Source organism: Peromyscus leucopus, unplaced genomic scaffold (assembly GCF_004664715.2).
Source record: "Peromyscus leucopus breed LL Stock unplaced genomic scaffold, UCI_PerLeu_2.1 scaffold_630, whole genome shotgun sequence".
Lineage (NCBI taxonomy): Eukaryota > Metazoa > Chordata > Mammalia > Rodentia > Cricetidae > Peromyscus > Peromyscus leucopus.
Genome location: NW_023505542.1, coordinates 181,849 through 187,848, shown reverse-complemented (window position 1 = coordinate 187,848; position 6,000 = coordinate 181,849). Strand labels below are relative to the sequence as shown.

Sequence of the window (6,000 nt, the reverse complement as noted above, 5' to 3'; positions counted from 1 at the left end):
GTAGGGACATATATCCAATATGACAAATATAGTTTTGACTTTGTATCAATATACAAATTATCTTAAATAGGAATAGAAAAATAATGTTACATTTGTAAATATATACAAAAATCCATGCTAATGCAAATTATCTAAAACTGAAAGTTGCTAATTTAGTTTACAAGTGAATACAATCATCTGCTTTATTTCCTATTCTACCTATCCCCCTTTTTTCTACTCCAAATGAGATTCCTGAGTCTAACTTTATTGTTCTGTCCCCAACCCTATAACAATTTATGTCCAACTCCTAACAGCTGATAATTATCCATAACCCTGAGAAAACAAAAGCCTGTTGGGAGGGGGGTGTCAATTTCTTAGATTTTCTTCCTGCTGTCCGGGGGCAAAGGTCTCCCTGTGGGATCCTGTAAAAATTAGAACAATGGTTAAGTCTCATGAAGACTAGCTGTAACATTTGTAACCAGTCTCAGAGTAATGGGTAAAGCTTATCTGAAGTTATGACTAGAGGTGTAAGATGGGGGACCATTCAGCTAGCCACCTTGGAACTGTCCGGAACAGTTTGCAGTCCAAAGTCAATCTTTGTGTGGTGTTTTTCAGCTCGTTGGCATTGTTGTAAACCAGGTAGAATCATTGTTTTGGGGCCCAATCATCTTTCTGGAGACTTTAGAAATGGCAGTTAGAAAAATTTACTGTTCGCTGTGGAAAACTTAAACATTATTAATATCAAGACAGAAAGTTTTAAATTTTAAGATAGTAATGTATCTAAAGAAGGTTCCAAAGAGTTGAACATAAGTGTGAATAGAAAGAGAATTGTGACAATAGTCCCTACATTTTTGGTTTTCTTCTGTCCACACACAGGGTGACTCTTACGATACGAGACAAAAACTCTTAGGTTTTTTTTTTAACAACATACTTAGACTTAGAGAAGGAGAGAGCCAAACTCCAACTCTAAAGCCAGCTTTGACTAGGACTTCAACTTTTTTGAGAAGTAAAAAGATAATGATGTTTAGGTAGTGAGCTTTTACCCCAATTAGAGTATTTGTACCATTAGGTCAGATTTTTCTTTGCTTGGTAATTTTTTTTTTTTTTTTGGATAGCTTTCCCTTCTTTCGATGGGCTAGTTGTCCAAGGTCTTTTGACTTCTTGTATTTCTGTTTTCCTGTAAAGACAGAAACAGACCCTTGCCCTGGCGCTTGTTTGGTGAGTTTTCCTTACAGCTTGTAGAGATGTCACATCAGTGGATGAACTATCACTTCTCCTTATTAAGAAATTTCTCCTGTTCAAATTGAATCTTTATTAATTTTGATGGTACCCATAGAGAGTTTTGAATTGAATCTTATTAATTTCAACGGTATCCATGGAGAACTGAACAGGAGACTGTGCCCAGGGCCTCTTCCCGCACAGGTTAGGAAGTAAAGGAGGAGATGTCTTCCTAGTACCCTGTCTCAAAATGAAACACACGGGATTGCTGTTACACATAGCATTCTTCCATCATGTTTAGAAATCATTAATATCCTGAAGCACTGTTTCCTTGTCCCATCAGAATCATAGTGCCACAGTCTAGCCTTGACTCTGACTAAGTCATCAAGACACAGAACTTAGATTTATGCATTGGGGATGGAAGCATCCAGTTCATCAAATTGTTTTAAATACCTAGTGAATCCTATCATTTCTTAAGTTTTCTAATTTCCTTACCAATTGTCATTCTCTTGCATTCACTATGGCAACCACACTTAAGGAAAAATAAAACTTGAAATTATCAATGAACCATAGCTCTAGCAAAGCAGAGCATTCTAGCTTAGTCTTTGCCTAACCCTGAAAGGGCCACCCTTGCAACATGGCGGGGCTCATGGTGTATTCAATAATGGTTGTATGGTTTGTCTTAGTGCCATCATTTCCAAAGCAAGCTTACTCTTTCTTTATATGTTTTAATTCATATTATTCAAAATACACATATTTCTTTGCATGTGTTTTAAGTTTCTCTGATGTACAGACTCCACCTTGTTAATTCTTTTCCCATGTGTCTTTCTACTCTTTCAAAATAGATCCCATGCGTGGCCCGAGAAAACTGGAAGTTGTAGAGGTCAAGTCTCGACAAATCACCATCCGCTGGGAGCCATTTGGATACAATGTAACTCGTTGCCATAGTTATAATCTCACGGTGCACTACTGTTACCAGGTGGGAGGACAGGAGCAGGTGCGAGAAGAAGTGAGCTGGGATACGGATAATTCACACCCTCAGCATACAATCACCAACCTGTCCCCGTACACCAATGTCAGCGTGAAGCTCATCCTCATGAACCCCGAGGGGCGCAAGGAAAGTCAGGAACTCATTGTACAGACGGATGAAGACCGTGAGTGCTTTTAACTGATATGTCTATGTGAAATATGTTCTTCCAAAACAACTTTGGTGTCTTTGACTTTTAGAGCTGCATGTTGAAAACAGGTGGCAGGTCGCCTTCGTGGAGCTTAATATGTCTGTGCCCCTACTCCGAAGCACTAATTAGGAGAGAAGGGACAGAGACCGAGGTTTCTCGTTTTTTATATAATTCAGTTTCACAGTGTCACACGTAGACACAATTTGTATTGACCATTCTCATCTCCCACAGCCCTGTCACTCTGTCCACCCTCCACGGTCCCTCACAGTTCTCTCCCTCACATCTATCTCAATTTGTTTTATCCATGATCCACTGAGATTAACCAGGGCAAATCTGTGGGACCTTGTGTTAGATGTCCATTGGAGCCTGGTGGCCTCAGCCCTGGACATATAACTAAAGATAGCAATTTCTCCTCTCCAGGAATCTTTCATTCTGAGAGTGTATATAGCTCTATCCCCCCTGCCTTCTTTGACTGAGTATTGAGCTCGTCTTGTGGTCTGCTATAGGGAACTACAACTTTGAATTAATGATTGCAATAGTTCTGTGAGTCCAGACGGTGCTATTGTATGACCCCTGACCTTATCCTCCTGACCCCTTCTGGAATGTTCCCCAATCTTTAGAGGAGATGGCATGGGCTTCTATTTAGTGCTAGGCCCATAGTCAGTGCTTACTCTCCAAATCTTATTTTGACTAATAAGTGGCACTTTTCTATATGGAAATTCTATAGTATTCTAAGTAGTTCTTAACATTTTCATTATCATGTTGGATTGAGATATTACATCAGTTCCACAAACTACTATCTGAACATCTTTACATGGCATTTGTTCTCATCGTTCCAATCAAATCCATCACAGACCCACCAGAGCCAGAGTTCCACCTGCATGAGCCTGTGATCACATGCCTGTGGCTTGCCCGGAAGATCTCCCTGACTTCTGGCTCTTACAGTCTTCCCACCCCTTCTCTGTGGTGTTGCTTGACGTCTAGAGAGCGTGCTATAAATTTCGTTTGTATGCTGTAACATATTATTATAATATGTTATCATTTACTTTTGTATAAACCGCCTTTAAGAATAAACCATTATTTTTCATCTGTAGCAATAATCATGCCCCACGATAACGTCCAAAAATACAAAATCAGTCCTTGCATGACATGAGAGAATGTTACTGATAAACACATAATTCCTGTTTTAACTAACACTGTTGTTGAGTCAACAGGACTCAATGTAGCCATTTCATCAAGACCAGATATGACTGGCAGAGAAAAGAAGTTGCCCAACTCCTTTGGAGTTTCAAAGTGAGAACCAAGTTAGGAATTCTTTGGAATCCTGTCAAAATGTCAGACTCGCTAATTTTGGATGTTTGTTTATTTAAATTATCTCACTAGTCTCAGGAATTAAGCCTTGTGTTATTTGCAAATAAAAACCTATTGTTTTGTAGCTCAGCAGCATTCAGCTAATTAGAAAAAACTATTATTGCAAATTACATTTTCTCAATAACCAACCAAACAAAAACCCACTTCAAAGAAGATGGGGAGAAGAAAGACAAACAGAATAATTGTCAAACAATACCAAGTTTGAAGAGAAAAGCAACAGTTCTTGTGACTCTAGTTTACCCAACATCATTTTGTTCTGGAATCACATGTTTATTGAAATGTTTAGTAATAGGAAGTGCATGGAAATTATCTTTTGATCATCATTAGCAGTATCACTGGACAGCATAGGTGATATGGCTACTTCCATAAAATCCAGAATTCTAGAATATCTAAAGCAAATCTTCAACCTAAATTCATTCGACATTTTATTTTCTCTATTAAGTCTTCTTGATTTAAAAAAAAAAAAAGCCAACTGTATTTTCCTGTTCTAAGCCTTAATTTTTTTTGGATGGGTCCACTTCAAACATTCTTTTTTATTACATCATTTATTGATTTTTGCATGTATCTACGTGACTGTATGTGTTGGTTCACATGTGCCATGGTGTGCATGTGCATTTCGATGAAAACTGGTAGGAGCTGATGCTATTGTTGCATTACATAAATCCCTGGTGTGGAGCTCTGTCAGCTTGGTGGCAGGTGCCTTCATCCACTGAGTCATTGAGTCATTTCGTCAGCCCCATGTAAGGTGCTTCTTCTACAATACCTTCACTTACCATGTCTCTTCCAAGGCATTTTAAAAGTTTGCTTTTTTTTTCCAATCAAGATGTCCTTCAAATCAACATAATTTGAATATATCCCATTCAATTTTAGGTTGATTTCTTGTTTCCTTTCTTCATTCTTGAACCTACATAAATATTTTCAAATGTAAACTATCATGCAGTAAAACATCCACCCATACAGCTGTGCTGATGCTGAGAAAGGGTGATGTCATAGGAAACACTTTGAAGGCAGAGAGGACAGGATTGGTAGCATTTCCTCAGGCTTGAACCAGCTGAAGCCTGGTTCAGCTTCTGGTTGTGATGAGCAGTCAAAGCCAGAGTCTGGAGTCGTGTTTCCTGGGAACTTACTTCTTAATACTATGTATACTTTGTTTCAACATAATCTTCTATTGATTTCTTCAGCCCAGAATGAGTGATTACTACCATATTATATATTATTCAGATGCTATACATTAGAAATTGACTTAAATCCAACATCATTTTAGAAATGAAGCAAGTGAAATCCAAGTAGGACCAGCAGCTGTCTAAACTGCATATTTTTAATTATTGGAGAGTCTTAAATAGAAGTCACCCCCACCCCATGCACATCAATAAAAAGCTTTTCTGTTAAATACTTGGCTCCATTTGGATTAAATACAAAAGCTCTCATTCTACCAATAAGCATGCCTTCAAATAAAAATGAGTTTCAAATTTGAAATCCTTCACTTTCTTTTGAAATTCCAGGCATCCGTCCAGTCTGAGACAGACTTGGTGACAATTAGAAGGCTATTCATATCCTTGCACAGTCTAAAACATCTCTCCAGCCTCCTTTTTAAAATCTTTATTGAAATGTTTATCCATTCATGTGTTGATGAACATTTGGGTAGTTCCAGTTAAGAATAATGCTACTGTGATATTTGGTACAGTCTTCTGAGTTGACCTGTTCTCAGTTATCTTGAATAATCAGTAGATATATTAGAGGGTGAATGGGTAGGTGGATGGGTGGGTGAGTGGGTGGTGGGTGGGTGGGGTGGATGGATGAATGGATTAATGGATGGAACAAATGAAGTGAGATAGATAGATAGGTAGGTAGATAGATAGATAGATAGATAGATAGATAGATAGATAGATAGATAGATAGATAGAGATAGACAGCAATGATAGATGACAGTAGAATGGCTGGGTCACATTGTGTATCTTTGTATATTGACTAATTTGAAGAACTGCCATGTGATTGTTAGAGTTACTGAATGCCTTCACATTTGCCAGTACTGCATTTGGGCTAGAATATTGTTTTGATTGACAGTTTTCAGCCAGCTAATGATGTTGAGGATCTTTTCATGTGCAACTCTGGCTGGTTTTAAACTCTCTGTCCTCCTGCCTCAGCCTCTTTAGTGCTTGATTTACAGGTCTGTGCCACCATTCCCATTCTCTGCATTCTGCGAGCTGGCACTACCACCCACCACTCCTTCCAGAACTCCTGGGAAGCCCTTGTG

General features: G+C 38.5%; 1 pseudogene; it reads left to right on the top strand.

The window, feature by feature from the left end:
- The first annotated feature begins 2,016 nt into the window (after positions 1–2,016).
- LOC114704080 overlaps positions 2,017–6,000 on the top strand; it is a 147,122-nt pseudogene continuing 143,138 nt past the window's right edge.